The following is a 16,432-nucleotide window of genomic DNA, read 5'->3' as shown; positions in this document are numbered from 1 at the left end:
CATCTTGAATTGTAGCTCTCATAATTCCCATGTGTTGTGGGGGGGACCCAGTGAGAGATAATTGAATCATGGGGGTGGTTCCCCCCACACCGTTCTTGTGGTAGTGAATAAGTCCCAAGATCTGATGATTTTATGAGCTGTTGCCCCTTTCACTTGGTTCTCAATTCTCTCTTGCCTGCCACCATGTAAGACATGCCTTTTGCCTTCGGCCATGACTGTGAGGCCTCTCCAGCCACATGGAACTGCGAGTCCATTACACCTCTTTTTCTTTATAAATTACCCAGTCTCGGGTATGTCTTTTTCAGCAGTGTGAAGATGGACTAATACACCATCTCTTTCAACTGTCCTCCAGCCTCCTGCCTGCCCTGCTATGGCACAGCCCCTGCCTCTGCTGCTCATGGCCTCTTTAGCTCATCCTCCCGGCCCCCAGCCACTTCCATCCTACACTGGGCTCCAGGGAGGTGAGCTTACAGGCCAAGGCAGGCCACCTGGATAGCCCATGGAACCCCTTCCCTATCATTCCAATAATGCTATTTCCATGCACAGTTGCACACATGTGTGATGGTTTGTGTATGTGTGTGTGGGGGTGTATGAGAAAGAGAGAGAGACAGAGAGAGAGAGAGAGAGGTTTTATCCAGAGGAAATTAAGTCTCCCCATGATCTGTAGTGCCCAGACCTGGTCTGTTCAGTTCAGCTATCTAAGCTGCAAGTTTCTCTATGAGCAAAATGGGGGAAATAAGACCTAAAACCTAATTAATAGAGTTAATACATGCAAAGTGCTTAAAAGTCCACCTCAAATGTTCAAATAATGCTCACTGGCTAGTTTTATTGTATGATTAGTGCACAGATTTGTTGTTTCAATTAAATGAGATGCTATGTACAAGGGACAAAAACAATGCCAGGTAAACTGGAGCTGTTCAATGAGCGGTTGATGTTAATTTTAGGGATAAATGCTCAGGTCCAAAAACTTTGGGTTGATGACCCCAGGCAGAGTTGAAGTAGCCAAAACTCCCTCTCATTGGCCTGCATCAGAAGGTACAGGGTCAGAGATAGTCAAGAGCATTAACCAACCTGTGCTGAGTGCCTCTGTTTGCATTGCTCTGAAATTACTTAATATCCATAATATTAGAGGATGAACTGTTTAATTACGCATTTCATTTACTCTTCACTACTCTTACCCCCATCTGAAAGAGGAGGAGGCTGAGGCACAGAGAGACTAAGTAATGTGTCAAGATCACACAGCAGGTGAGTGGTGAAACTCTGCATAGGGCACAGGGCAGAGCTCTTTCTCTCAGAAGGCAGAGCTGGTCTTTGTGCAGAATCAGTTCTACCCAGCCATTCACTCCGAGAGGCAAAAAGGGGCAGCTGCTGGACCATTTGAAGTCCCCAACCCATGTGATAGAAATGCCTCGGCTGCCCACAGCCTGCCAAAACAGACCTTCACGTCATGGGCTGGTTCCCTCGCACACGGAGTCAACCAGCCTGAAACCACCATTGCGAATCTGTTTCCTGTTTTGACAGCTCACAATCCACCGTGCCACTGCTCTTTCACAAGTCTCCTCTGCCAGCCAGGCTGCTTCTGAAGCTCAGTCATGCTTTTAATAAAGGGCCGGCGGGGGAAATCGGTCCCAGGGAGCACTGCACAAATGTACGGGCTGAGGGGCTGCCGTTCAAATGTGTTCAGTGTCCACAGACTCCCCTGGCCTCCAGGGTGCAGAGGCCTTCAGCCTCCACCAGTTTCTCAACCCCACTCTGAAAGGCAGGGGGTGATGACAAGCATTGCTTGTGGCCTGGTCCCTCATGGTAAAAAGCTGGTAGTATCACACCCCCACCCCACAACCCCTGCCTCAGCCTGGCTGTGTGTGTGTGTGTGTGTGTGTGAGAGAGAGAGAGAGAGAGAGAGAGAGAACTTTCCAACAAACTCAAGCTCTGCCACTAACTAGCTGTGTGACCCTAAGAAGTCACTTATTTTTGGAGCTTAGTTTTCTCAACTGGAAAATGAGGGGCTTGGACAACAGTGATGTTTTCAAACCCAGAAGAATCCTAGAAATGTCTGGTTGTGCTTGGCCGATTTGAAAATCCTGGGTTTGATAAAAAGATAATTCGGTTCTAGAAGGCATCACCATTGTCAGAATTAACATTCGTTGAGCCTGGTGGGGTTCAGGATGTTGCCCTGAGAGCTGGGGTACTGAGAGGTGTTATATCATTTTGTTCCATGCCAAATTGCTATTGCCTTAATAGTAGCTTCAGTTAACTGATAAAGCAATCAAATAGCAAGTATTTAGTGCCATCGTGGGCCAGGGAAAAAGCCAGAACCAACCTGAACTGTTCCCTGGGTTCAAATTCCACAATATTGCTGAGCTCAGAGCCCCATCTGTAAATTGTGGATTCTAATGCTTCCCTCTGAGTTTGTGAGAACCAAGGAATTGACATTTGAAAATGCTGGACACATCTGTGGTCGTCAATAATATGCCAATTTCTCTTTCCCCCAATTATCAAAGTTTAGGGGCTTGACTGTGCCACAGAGAATAAAGATAAGAACTTTTGGCTTGAAGAACTGTTTTATTTGGCTGAAGAGAAAAGACAAACACTGAGCGTGGCTCTGCAAGCCTGCTAGGGATTTTTGAAGAAAACATTTACAATCTATCTATAGAGATGAGTAATTACTCCTCAAAGCAGGTAAAACTCTGGCTTCCCAGGGCGCCTCACCTAGATATTTTTCTAGAGTTCCCCTTTGGAAACCACTTTTAAAACCAGAGAAATGTTTTTCAAATGTATCACTGTTGTTGCCAATTCATTCATTCATTCATTCATTCATTCACTCAGCAAATATTCATTGGAATAAGTACTACATCTTAGTGTTTGAGATACCACTAGGAAGGGCAATTGTAAATACGATGGTAAAGCCAGCCCTCGGTGTCCACATGGGACCCATGGGTACTGAGAGCTGATTAGAAGGTATTTGAGCATCCATCGATTTTGATGTCCTCAGGGGTCCTGGACCCAATCCCCCGTGGATACAGAGGGCCGACTGTATTCCTATTGTTATTTTATCATGGATGCTGTGGTTGTTGCTTTCATTACTTTTGATAATGATATCCCTGTTCTAAAGCAGCCGATAGCCTGGATTTGATTAATTTTAGCATCAGAAGTTATTTGGAGCTAAGTATAGCAACTCAAGAAACCTATGACGTGGGGTAATAGTAAGAATGTCTTCACAGTGCTCTCTCATAATATGCTTTTCCATAAAATCGTTTACTGTATCCTGGTAAGACCTCTATTAAAAAGGAGCTATTTTTCCTACTATACAGAGAAGAAAAATAAGGCTCAGAGAGAGGAAAGATCTTTTCGAAGGTCACACAGCTAAAAAGTAGCTGAGCTGCCATTAAAATTTAGGTCCCTGACACAAGTCAGTAGGACTGTCACATAATAACCTGGCCAGTTATCTCACGATTATGGAAGATTTTATTAATAGCCCCAAATCCTCACCCCTCCCTGTATCACACTCTTTGCCATATGATTATTTCAGTTTTATCTCTTAAAAAAACAAAAACAAAACAAAAAAAACCCAAAAAAAACAAGACTATTTCCCCACCCATTGACTTGGAGTTCAGCCACGTAGCTTGCTTTGGTCAGTGGAATGCTAACAGGTGTGACATCACCAGCGGCCGGGATGTGTTTGGGTGGTTGGGTTTTTGTACCATTGCCATGAGAAAAGCACACCTGGGTTAGAGCCTTGGTCTCTGGAGGAGGATGAGAGGTCTGTGGGGCCTGAGCTGGGCTGCCCCAGGGGAGCCTGGCTGAGCATGGGCCAAGATCAGTCACCCTCCAGCTGACCTCTGAGCTAACTAAATGCTGATTGTTGTGTGCTGCTGAGATTCTGGGTTTGTTGGTTAGGTAGTATTATTGTGGGTAATATATATCTTCTCATCCTGTTTTTAGGGCTCAGTGGCAGCTACAGTATGGAGCAGTTCACCTCAGTGTGAGATTGAGTAGTACGAGGACTTACCTAGTGGCCAAGACACAAGATATATGTGACATGTGTTCTTAAGCATTTATCCTACTGATAAGTCATTCAAAGCACTATTTCTATGTTAAAAACATACTTGGTGTAGTATACAGCAAGATGGAAGGTATGCATGAATGAAGATAAAGTATTAGATTTTTATCACATTTTTCTTATTAGAGGAACCCACTGTAAACTTTTCTCCCAGAACCCTTAGGACGGCCTCACTCTTTAACAGGAGTGCTTTCATGGAAAAATGAAACACTGGTCTAGTGGAAACTTGGACCATGAAGTACTGAGAGAAAGTTCTAGTGTTTTCCAACTGTATGATGCTAGGCAAGTCACTAGCCTCCGGGAGCCCCTGTTTTCTCATATAAGAGGGGGGCCCAGGCTCCAACCTAGGAGTGTGAGGAAAATCTCACTCTCATGCTATATAGTTATATAGCATGAGAGAATTTATGTTGCAAGTGTAAGGCATGGATGATGCTTATGACCTAATAAGTAAATAAAAATAACAAGTTTCCATTGGCACAAACACGCCCTTCCACCTTTCTCCAGCAATAACTCTGCATAGAAACCCCAAGCAGTAAGTTCTGTTTCCTAGAATTCAAGAGGGACTTCTGAAATCATAGTATGCTCATGCCAAGACCCTAACGAATAGATTTAACACTGGTGCTACTATTATTTACCATCCAAGAGTGTTTACAGAGGCCAGTGGGGTTTGGGGTGCTGTCCAGAACCTATAGGTAGACACGGTCTCTTCCTTGCAAACAAACGAAGCCTTGAAATATTATGTTTTTTATTTGTGCCATGGGCTTTCTAAAAAATAGCATGCCCTGCACAATGTTTTCCTTCCCTTGCCTAAATGCTCTCATCCTAAGCAGAAGAAAACAGTAAATGGAAGAAATTGCAGGCAGTGGGATCCAAAGGGAATTTTCAGAGGTCTCTCAACCCTGTAGTGTCTCCAAGCTCTCGAGTTCAGAAGTTAGAAAACACAGCTGACCAAATGGGAAAGCAAGCCATGGATTGCCCTCAGCTCCCACCTGCCTCTCTGCCTCCTGCAGGCTGCTCACCCCCTCTCTTGGTTGTCTCTCTGAATTCTCCCTCAAACGGACCCCTCTTGCCAGTCCTGAAGCCCCACCCAGGTCCAGCCCACATGGCCCTAGGCTTTGACAGTTTGCATCAGTCTCATTGCCAGTTCCTCTAATCCGGCTTCCCCTGCAGTGGAGTCTTCTTTCTGAACCCAAGACCTGAAGGCATCTTCACTTGTTTCCCATTGTCAGTGAGTAGAGTTCCAGTGTCCTTAGTTTAGAAGACAAAAATGGCTCCAATCTGGCTGGCTCCAGCTTTCCTATTCAGCCTCATAAGTGCCCCTCCCTTCCTGGCACGAGACCCGTCAGCCATGCCAATTTGACCACAATTTCCCATCATGGTATACTTTCTCCTGCCTCCACTTAGGCCTATCTTACCCCCTTCCCTGCCTAGAAGACTTCCATTTGACCAACTGATCCTAAGTCAAATACGATCACCTTGGGGAAAGTTTTCATTCCTCAGCAAAAGTTTACCAAGACCTTGGGCCCCATGCTTGGTTTAATGTTTTGCTGTCACAGTCTTGAAATTCTTAACAGCTTTGTCTTTGAACTTGTGTTTTGTGAGTAAAGTCTGATGGGACAATAGAGCCTGCACATGAACAGAGGAAATACCACAGCATGTGTCCAGTGTACCCGCCATTCCCTGCCACCCCATTTCCATGAAGCACTCAGCTGGTCCAGAATTCTGATGGATCAATGATTCATGAGAGTTCAGCGTGACCCAGAGCAACTATACCGCAAGCATGAGGCCTCTCCGTCTCGGTAACAGGGGCTCCAACTGCCCCTGAGCCCATGCTTTTTGTTACAACCTGAACTTCGGTCAAAATGCAGAAAGAGGACCATGATGTTCAAAGAAACATGAGTGACGGAGGGACTTTGTCCGATCCTTTTGTACTGATGTTGCTTCTCTGAATTAACCAGTCACCAACACTGGAGATGATGGCATTGAAAGAAAGACAGGGCAGGACACAATTCCCTTTTTGTCCAGTCCTTCCTTACTCAGCAGGAAGGCGCAGATAGAGAGCATCGGGAGAATGTGTGTGTGTCAGAGGTGCAGCCAAAACCGATGAGTTTGTTTTGTGCCTCGTTTCCAGTGTTCAGGTAAGAATGAAATACATGTGCCCAGAGGAGCTGCAAGATAGGATAGGAAAGTGTAATTCCTGAGATTCTATATAAGAGATCGATGAGCTCATATTTGCATGGAAGACTGGCATCACACAGTTTGAAGATAAGTGATAAAATTCATGCTAAGGATTTTTAGTTTTATTTTAACTTAGATTGCAGGGTTTTTTTGTTTGTTTTTGTTTTTTTGAGATGGAGTCTCGCTCTATTGCCCAGGCTGGAGTGCAATGGCATGATCTCAGCTCACTGCAACCTCTACCTCCTGGGTTCAAGTGACTCTTCTGCCTCAGCTTTCTGAGTAGCTAGGATCACAGGCGCCCACCACCAAGCCCGGCTAATTTTTAGTAGAGATGGGATTTCACCGTGTTGGTCAGGCTGGTCTCGAACTCCTGACCGTGGGGGATCTGCCCACCTCAGCTTCCCAAAGTGCTGGGATTACAGGCATGAGCCAGCCACCGCACCCTGCCATGATTGCAGTTTAACAGTAAATTTAAAGAATCGCAGGGCAAGAAGAAAACCACAAAAGAAAAGATGCTTTATATTTCAGTAACTTTATTTTTCAATATTTTTTGGGATACTGGTGGTTTTGGGCTACGTGGATAAGTTTTTAAGTGGTGATTCTGAGATTTTAGTGCACCTGTCACCTGAGCAGTTACACTGTACCTAATATGTAGTTTTTATCCCTCACCCTACTCCCTACTTCGTCAGGGTCCCTGGTCACTCTTATGCCTTTGTGTCCTCTTAGCTTAGCTCCTACTTATTGGTGAGAATATATGATATTTGGCTTTCCATTCCTGAGTTACTTCACTTACAAAGGCCTCGAGCTCTGTCCAAATTGCTGCAAAAGACATTATTTTCTTCAATTTTTTGGCTGAGTAGTATTCCATGGTGCATATATACTACATTTTCTTTATCCACTCATTGGTCAATGAGCACTTAGGTTGGTTCCATATCTTTGCAATTGTGAATTGTGCTGCTATAAACATGCGTGTGCGAGTGTATTTTTCAATATAATGACTTCTTTTCCTTTGCGTAGATACCCAGTAATGGGATTTCTGGATTGAATGGTAGTTCTACTTTTAGTTCTTTTGGGAATCTCCACCCTGTTTTCCATGGTGGTTGAACTAATTTACATTCCCACCAGCGGTGTAAAAGTGTTCCCTCTTCACCACATCTATGTCAACATCTTTTCTCCTTTTTGAAAAAGGGGCCCGCCATTTTCATTTTGCACTCTAGCAGCCTTGCCTGGGGAGACAGACACGATGAAGAGGCATGCTCTGGCCTCCAGGTCCTGAGTGTGGAAAGAGGTGAGATGGACAGTTACAGACACAGACCGCCAGGCTCACAGCTCTGCGTTTATCTCTCCTTCCAGCACATGGCTTGCTGCATGGTCATTGTTCATTGTTCTTCTGCCCCCTAGACTGTAGGCCCCATGAGGCCCTGGCCCTGGCACTGAGTCCTTGAGGAGTGCCTGTGAATGAACAGATGGCCTCTGACTTGATACCTTCTCTTTGTTCACATAATCACTTGATTCCCATCCAGTGGGGTGCTTAGTTCTAGACATGCCTGTTTTGAATTATCCCTCTTGGCCATTCGTTTTAAGTCACACATACTGCGACTGTTTTTGATTAAGGCAGCAAGGACATGAGGAATAACAAGAGATGAGACGTGCTTGGCCTTCCCAGGGATCCGACAGGAGCTGCCATGCTTGATGTCTCCAGTGGATTTCCATTTCTGCACCCCATCCTAGAGATTCAAGAACTTGTCTGGTCCTCCAATCCTAGGAACCTTGGTAGCACAAGGGCCAATCTGCTCCAACACTGCCACTCCCAGGTAATCACATCTTGCTACAATTTCCTATTTACATGTCTGCCTGTGCAATTCATTTTGTTGAATGAATGAATGAATACATTAATCAGTAAATCAAAAGATGAAAGAATCAATGAAAGAATAGCAAATCAGAATAATGACTGCTGAATTTGCTCCCCTTGCTCCCCAAGGTCCTAGAGGGCGTGCTTAGTCAGTACTGAGTGCTTGAACCGTGAGACCTCTGGCTCCTGTTGTATCGAGCTAAGCTGGGAATGGCAGACAGACCAATCATGTCAAGGTTCAGCTTTTCAGAGGCTGCAGGGTACATGGGGCAACAGCACAGGCTTTAGAGCCAGATGGACAAGGGGTAAAATCTCAACAGTCCTGCTACTTTCTGTGATTTTGGACAAATCTCTTGTTGCCTCTAAGACTGAGTTATCATTTCTGCAAAATGGAAAATATATGTATCTTATGGGATTTTTAAAAATCGTTGTATATCATTTATATTTTTAAATTGGCAATTCCTGGCATCAATTATGATTCTTATTTCCATCTGTCCCTAGATACACATAGAGATCTCAAGGCAGCTGCTGTGGGAGTAGCTTCCAAGGTCATAGAGCTTTCATCTGCATTATTTGGCCCATGAGATGTTTTCCATGTTCTGAGCTAGCTTGTATGATTAACTGATGGGAAAGAAGTAGAACAACTAGCAGACATTCAATAAACATTTACTGAACTGAATGGCATCCAGGGCCCTCCCCATGCCCTGCTTCCATTAAAGGCAAAGCTGTTCCCCACTTCTCAGGACCCTCCTTGTCCTCTCTTCTCCCTACTCCATGCCAACAGCCACCAGGTCCTGCAGGTTTTGTCACTGTGTATTAGTTCACCATGAGTGCCTACTGTATGACTCGTGCTATGCTGGCCACTGTGGATGTTGTGGGGAGCAAATCAGGAGAGGTCCTTGTCCTTGTAGAACTTAGTTTGGTAGAAGAAAACAGACCCTATACAAATACACACCAAATATTCGTTTCATTACATACTGCACACAGGGCTCCAGTGAAAAAGGATGGCGAGGGAAAGAGTATGAAACTTCAGTGGGTGGGAAGAAGAAAGGTTCTGTTGTTGTTATTGTTTTCAGACAGAGCCTTGTTCTCTCACCCAGGCTGGAGTGCAGTGGCGTGATCTTGGCTCACTGCAACCTCCGCCTCCTGGGTTCAAGCAATTCTGCCTCAGCCTCCTGAGCAGCTGGGATTACAGGTGCACACCACCACAGCCAGCTAATTTTTATACTTTTACTAGAGATGGGTTTCGTCATGTTGGCCAGGCTCATCTCAAACTCCTGACCTCATGATCCACCCGCCTCGGGCTCCCAAAGTGCTGGGATTACAAGCGTGAGCCACCACACCCGGCCGAAGAAAGGCCCTTGAAGAATGAGGAGGAGCTGACCAGGAAAAAAAAAAGATGAGAAGTGCTTCATCGGCAGAGGAAATAGCACATGCAAAGGCCCTGGGGTCTGAAAGCACTCTGCAGGCCCAGCTGGAACACAGTGAGCGAGGTGGAGGTGGCACCACAGTTGCTCACATTTACCGGGCACATAGGAGGTGCCAGGCACTGTTCTATGGCTTCATAGGTCTTGACTCGGTTAATCCTTCCAAAAGCCCTGCCAGAAGTTTTGGTCACCATTTTACAGACAGAGAAGCTGAGACCCAGGGAGGTGAGGTGGCTAGCCCATGACCATCCAGATTCTCAGCGGCTGAGCCTGGGTTCCATCTAGGGCAGTCCTGCTCCAGGGCCCGTGACTAACCCACGGAGCTGCCTTCCTTAAGAGGGGCTATGGAGGCAGGTAGCAGGCCTGAGAGGCCATGCTAAGGAGGGATGTTTTCCTTTCAAACATCTCTTGCCTTTGCTTCTTAGCATTGACTCCTAATTCTCCTACTTGCTAAGTGGGTTGTCTTAGGCCAGTTACTCCACCGCCCTTTATTTCATTTCACAATTCTTTTTATCATGTTCCTGCTATGTGCCAGGCATGTGCGAGGAGCGGGGGAGACATGCAGTGGTGAGCAAAAGCAGGTGCGCACTTTGCCATCAAGGTCATTGCAGTCCACTTGAGGGAGAGCGTGTTAATCAAAGAGTCTAATGGAGGTAAGGCCTGTGAGGGCATGATGCACAGTCCCGGAGAAGCTATATGAAAGGGGCCCCTTCTGGGCTATGAGTCAGGGAAAGCTTCCCTAAGGAAGTTGCACTCAAGCTGAGATTGGAAGGGTAGGCAGGAAATATCCAGGTAAAGTAAGAGGGTTGGGACTGGGCATGGTGGTCCACACCTGTAATCCCAGCACTTTGGGAGTCCGAGGTGGGCGGATCACCTGAAGTCAGGAGTTTGAAACCAGCCTGGCCAACATGGTGAAACCCCGTCTCTACTAAAAATACAAAAAAATTAGCTGGGCCCGGTGGTGCACACCTGTAGTCACAGCTACTTGGGAGGCTGAGACATGAGAGTTACCTGAACCCAGGAGGCAGAGGTTGCAGTGAGCCTAGATCACACCATTGCACTCCAGCCTGGGCAACAGAGCAAGAGTCCATCAAAAAAAAAAAAAAAAAAAAAAAAAAAAAGGAAGAGGGTTGGGATAAAAATGGGGCTGCCCAAGGCTGGGCGTGGTGGCTCACGCCTGTAATCCCAACACTTTGGGAGGCCAAGGCGGGCGGATCACGAGGTCAGGAGATCAAGACCATCCTGGCCAACATGGTGAAACCCGGTCTCTATTAAAAATACAAAAAGTAGCTGGGTGTGGTGGCGTGTGCCTGTAATCCCAGCTACTCAGGAGGCTGAGGCAGGAGAATTGCTTGAACCAGGGAGTCAGAGGTTGCAGTGAGCCGAGATTGCACCACTGTACTGCAGCCTGGTGACAGAGCGAGACTCTGTCTAAAAATAAATAAATAAATAAATAAATAATAAAAAGAAAAAGAAATGGGGCTGCCCAGGCACCCAGTTACATTTGAATTTCAAATAGACAACAAATAATGTTTAGCGTAACATTATTATATTGCATGAGATGTGTTTATAATAAAATCTTACTCACTGTTTATCTGATATTTACATTTAACTGCACCTCCTGTTTTTGTTTATTCATTGAGTTTTGTTTGTGTATCTGGCAACCTGATGTAGGAAGGGTATTCAGGACAGAGGGACTAGCATATGCAAAGTGATGATCATAGGACAAAGCACACTGTTAGAGAGAACCTGCAGGGAAACCAGTGTGACTGGGCACAGTAAGCCTCAGTTTCCTCACTTACAAGGTGGAAGTTGTAATAGTGCATAACTCACAGGAGTATATATGTAAAGTGTTTAGCATAGTGTTGGGGCAGAGTTATCACTCAATAAAGGTTAGATGCTATCATGCCTTATCCTTCACCTCCACCATCTTCATCTCCTTCTCTTTTTCTACCAATTCCAACCAATTCTAGATCTTTCTGGACCCTTGCAATTGCCATCATTTAAAAAAGGAGTGGTCAGGTTCTCACCAAAATTATGATTTAAAAAGCCCTAGAAGTTGAAGATTTTGTTTGGTGTCAGCTTAAGCTATTTCTGAAAATGACTCTGCTAATAAATATATTATTATTAGTCCACTTGTATTGCTGCAAAGGAATACCCAAAGCTGGGTAATTTATAAAGAAAAGAGGCTTATTTGACTCACAGTTCTGCCGGCTGTACAAGAAGCGTGGCACCAGCATCTGCTTCTGGTGAGGGCTGCAGGCTTCTTCCGTTCATGTCAGAAGGCAAAAGATAGCTGGTATGCGGAGATCACACGGTGAAGGGGTAGCTGAGAGAGAGATGGAAAGAGGTACTAGGCTCTTTTCAACAACCAGCTCTTGCAAGAATTAAGAATGAAAACTCACTTACTCCCACAAGAATGGCACCAAGCCATTCATGAGGGATCTACCCCCACAACCCAAACACCTCCCACAAGACCCCACTTTCAACACTGGGGATCAAATTCCAACATGAGACTTGGCAGGGCCAAATAAGCCATATCCAAACGATAGCATATACTAACATACCGACTGGAAGACAATGACTCAGGAATGAAATTAGCTGCTACAGAGAAGCAGTATGCTACTCGGACATGGTGTCAGTTACCATAGCAGAAGCCCAGGTTAGACAGTGACTTCTCCCTTACATATGCAAGCTAGCCAGGCAGCCCCCAAGGTATCAGGAACCCAAGCTTCTCCCAGGATGTTGTTCTGCCATCTCTATGATGTTGTTTTGTGGTCAGCCTCTGATAATTCGAATATCTGACATCTTTGTAGGTCTATCTCTATTGTCTTTTATTTCTGCTGGTTATTCACCATGGAGTCTTTTTTCTTTGTTTGCTTTTTTATTCAAGATTATCCCAGTTAAATAAACGAAGAAATTCTCCCAAAGAGTTCACCAACACATTTGTATTCCAACTAGCAGGAAGAGAAGAAATGGTGCTGGAGAGGGTATAAGGCTTCCCTTTAAGGGCATAACTCAGAGCTTGTATAAGTCACACTCATATCCTTTGGCCAAAACTTAGTCAAAGAGCCACAGTTGGCTGCAAAGAATGCTGCTAAATGTAGTCTTTACTTCAGGGGTGGCTGTGTGCTCAGCCAAAACGTCAGGCTTTTTTATTACCATAGAAAGAGGGGAGAACGGATATCAGAACACACCAGCAGTGTGCCAACAGCCAAGGTGCAAAGTCACTTGAAATAGACTCGGCTGGCACATCTTTCCATCTGGGATCTTTTCTAGCTACAAGGAATGAGGACACAGGGGTCCTGGAACCAGGGAGGTTGGAAAGACAGGGATTCCGGGGAGTAGCAAAACATAGAAACAAATCTAGGGATAATTAGGACAAGGAAGCTAAATGTGATGTTTAATGCCAGCCACAGTGAAGAATAAGTTTTCCACTCTAGTTGCTCATAAATTCAAAACAGCTTCAAGGAAGGAGAAACAGCTTGAAAAACTTTTGTGAGTATATAAATATGGTGACAGAATATGTTATATATTATTTATACACATTGTATGTAGAGAGAGAGAAAGAGAGAGAGAGAGAAAGACAGAGAGACAAAGAGAAGTGACACCTCAACTAAAATTGGTCTTTATATCTGTATTTGTGTCTGCCGATTATTGAGCAGTTGAACATTGGTGTTGCTCTTTGTTTGTTTATTTATTTATTGTCTTGCTCTGTCACCCCAGGCTGGAGTGCAGTGGTGCGATCTCAACTCACTGCAACCTCTGCCTCCCGGGTTCAAGGGATTTTCCTGCCTCAGCCTCCCAAGTAGCTGGGATGACAGGCACCCACCACCATGCTCGGCCAATTTTTTTATTTTAATTTTTAGTAGAGATGGGGTTTCACCATGTTGGCCAGGCTGGTCTCAAACTCCTGACCTCAGGTGATTCACCCGCCTTGGCCTCCCAAAGTGCTGGGATTACAGCATTTTGCTGAGCCACCTTGCCCAGCCTGGTGTTGCTCTTTAAATGAAAGCAACGTTGTGTGCAGTCTCCTCCCTCCTTCACTCCTCAAAGCTTTAGGACATCCCTGCTCTCCACCAGGCCTGGCCAGAAATCAGGGCCAGGATGCAGATGCTGCAAAGACTCCAGCTTCTCCCCCAGGAATATGTGTGCCCCTGGAAAGGCATAACCACTAGGCCTACCTATCGCTTCACAGCAGCACCACAGGGCTACAGGTATTCTGGAACCTTCTGCCATTGTGTATCAACAGTCAGGTGCTCCTGTCTTGATGGCCTGGTAAGAAAATACCCACTCTGGAGGAAGACAGTCCTAGGTTCAAATTCTTCTTCTGCAGCTTCCTATTCATGCGGCCTTATGGGAAAGAGCTTTGCCTTACATATGAGACTGGCATGGTGTTGAACAACAGTCTTGGGAACCAGGTGGACCTGGCTGTCATCTTGGCCCTGACTCCTCTAGGGTGACCAACTGTCCTAGTTTGCCCAGAATAGAAGGTTTCCAGAGATGCAGAAATTTCAGTGCTAAAACCACGACAGTCCCAAGCAAATTGGGACAGTTGATTGCCCTGCTACCAGACACATGCTCCAGGGCAAGTTACTTAATGCTCTGAGGCTCAATTTCCTTGCATATAAAAATGGGCCTAATAATGTCTATCTTGCAGGAGAGCTATAGGGAATAGAAATAGCGCCTCGTGCAGAGTAATCATCAGAATTATTATTAATATTATTAACTTCTCCCCCTCACTGCCTGTGCACCTCTTTTATAATAGCCAGTGTCCCAATTTACCAGAAGGGTCCACATAGCTCCATCAGGACATTATAAAGCGGCAAAAGTGAAGGGCTTTCTCCCTGATGCATTGTTTTTCTATGCAGGGGTCAAGGAAGCCTCCCAGCCTCCAGGGTTCCCCACATCTCTGGGCCTGAGTGAGCCCTCAGTGTCCCACAATTGCTGAGGCCTTGAGTCAGTTATAAACCTTCCCTCCAACCCCAAGACCATGTGGCTTTGTTCATTAAGGCTGTTGCTTGGCTCTGCAGCTCTGAGACAACGCCGAGTATGACTTTGTCCACCCTCACCTTGATTGCATTCACAAGTACTTCCTAAAATTAATTGCAATGGAAAAAAAACAACAAAAACAAAAACCAAAAACCGAAAATACAGGTTGGTGTCTCTTTGTTGCAAGAAAAAAAAATTCACTATTCATTCCAAGTAAAATTGCTACATAACTCAATAATTTCATCCAGCCTCCCAGGCCCCCAGAAGGCACTGAAATACTTAGCACGTGGCTAAGTGCAGCACTCAGAGAAGGTGTGAATTTGCAAGAATGTGGAAGTTTCATCCAACTTTCTCAGTTTCATCACAAATGACTGCCTTCCTGCTTTCTAGGCCCAGCCCTCCAGACTTCAGAACAAGAAACAGGCACATTGACTGCAAACCCGAGACCTTTGTGAAGACAGGGAGGGTACTAAAGGAAAAATGCCAAAGCCTTTTGTTTTCTTTTTTTATTATTACTATACTTTAAGTTCTGGGATACATGTGCAGAACGTGCAGGTTACATAGGTATACACTTGCCATAGTGGTTTGCTGCACCAATCAACCCATCATCTACATTAGGCATTTCTCCTAATGCTATTCCTCCCCTAGCCGCTCATCCGCCAACAAGCCCCAGTGTCTGATGTTCCCCTCCCTGTGTCCATGAGTTCTCATTGTTCAACTTCCATTTATGAGTGAGAACATGTGGTGTTGGTTTTCTGTTCCTGTGTTAGTTTGCTGAGAATCATGGTTTCCAGCTTCATTCATGTCCCTGCAAAGGACATGAACTCATCCTTTTTTATGGCTGCATAGTATTCCATGTCGTATATGTGCCACATTTTCTTTATCCAGTTAATCATTGATGGGCATTTGGGTTGGTTCCTAGTCTTTGCTATTGTGAATAGTGCTTCAATAAACATACATGTGCATGTGTCTTTATAGTAAAATGATTTATAATCCTTTGAGTATACATCCAGTAATGAGGTTGCTGTTTCAAATGATATTTCTGGTTCTAGATCCTGGAGAAATCACCACACTGTCTTCCATAATGGCTGAACTAATTTACACTCTCTCACTGTGGTTTTGATTTGCATTTCTCTAATGACCAGTGATGATGAGCTTTTTTTCGTGTTTGTTGGCCACATAAATGCCTTCTTTTGAGAAGTGACTGTTCATATCCTTTGCCTACTTTTTGATGGCGTTGTTTGTTTTTTCTTTTAAATTTGCTTAAGTTCCTTGTAGATTCTGGATATTAGCCCTTTGTCAGTTGGATAGATTGCAAAAATTTTCTCCCATTCTGTAGGTTGCCTGTTCACTCATGCTAGTTTCTTTTGCTGTGCAGAAGCTCTTTAGTTTAATTAGATACCGTTTGTCAATTTTGGCTTTTGTTGCCATTGCTTTTGGTGTTTTAGTCATGAAGTCTTTTCCCATGCCTATGTTTTGAATGGTATTACCTAGGGTTTCTACTAGGGTTTTTATGGTTTTAGGTCTTACATTTAAATCTGTAATCTATCTTGAGTTCATTTTTGTATAAGATGTTAGGAAGTGGTCCAGTTTCAGTTTTCTGCATATGGCTAGCCAGTTTTCCCAACACCATTTATTAAACAGAGAATCCTTTCCCCATTGCTTGTTTTTGTCAGGTTAGTCAAAGATCAGATGTTTTTAGATGTGTGGCATTATTTCTGCGGTATCTGTTCTGTTCCATTGGCCTCTATATTTGTTTTAATAACAGTACTATGCTGTTTTGGTTACTGTAGTCTCATAGTATAGTTTGAAGTCAGGTAACGTGATGCCTCCAGCTTTGTTCTTTTTGCTTAGGATTGTCTTGGCTATGTGGGCTCTTTTTTGGTTCCATATGAAATTTAAAGTACTTTTTTCTAATTCTGT

The 16,432-nt window shown here is 44.7% G+C and overlaps 1 long non-coding RNA gene across 1 annotated transcript in view; it reads right to left on the bottom strand.

Annotated features, from left to right (window-relative positions):
* The window catches only part of LOC104005966 (uncharacterized), a 111,791-nt gene that overhangs the window by 86,948 nt on the left and 8,411 nt on the right, over positions 1-16,432 (bottom strand). The window contains exon 3 of the long non-coding RNA XR_010156408.1: positions 11,721-11,846. This is a non-coding gene — a long non-coding RNA (uncharacterized LOC104005966). The remainder of the gene's footprint in view (positions 1-11,720; positions 11,847-16,432) is intronic.

The sequence above is a fragment of the Pan troglodytes genome, chromosome 3 (assembly GCF_028858775.2).
Source record: "Pan troglodytes isolate AG18354 chromosome 3, NHGRI_mPanTro3-v2.0_pri, whole genome shotgun sequence".
NCBI lineage: Eukaryota > Metazoa > Chordata > Mammalia > Primates > Hominidae > Pan > Pan troglodytes.
Note: the sequence above shows the minus strand (reverse complement) of the source record. Positions and strands in the feature narration are given on the sequence as shown.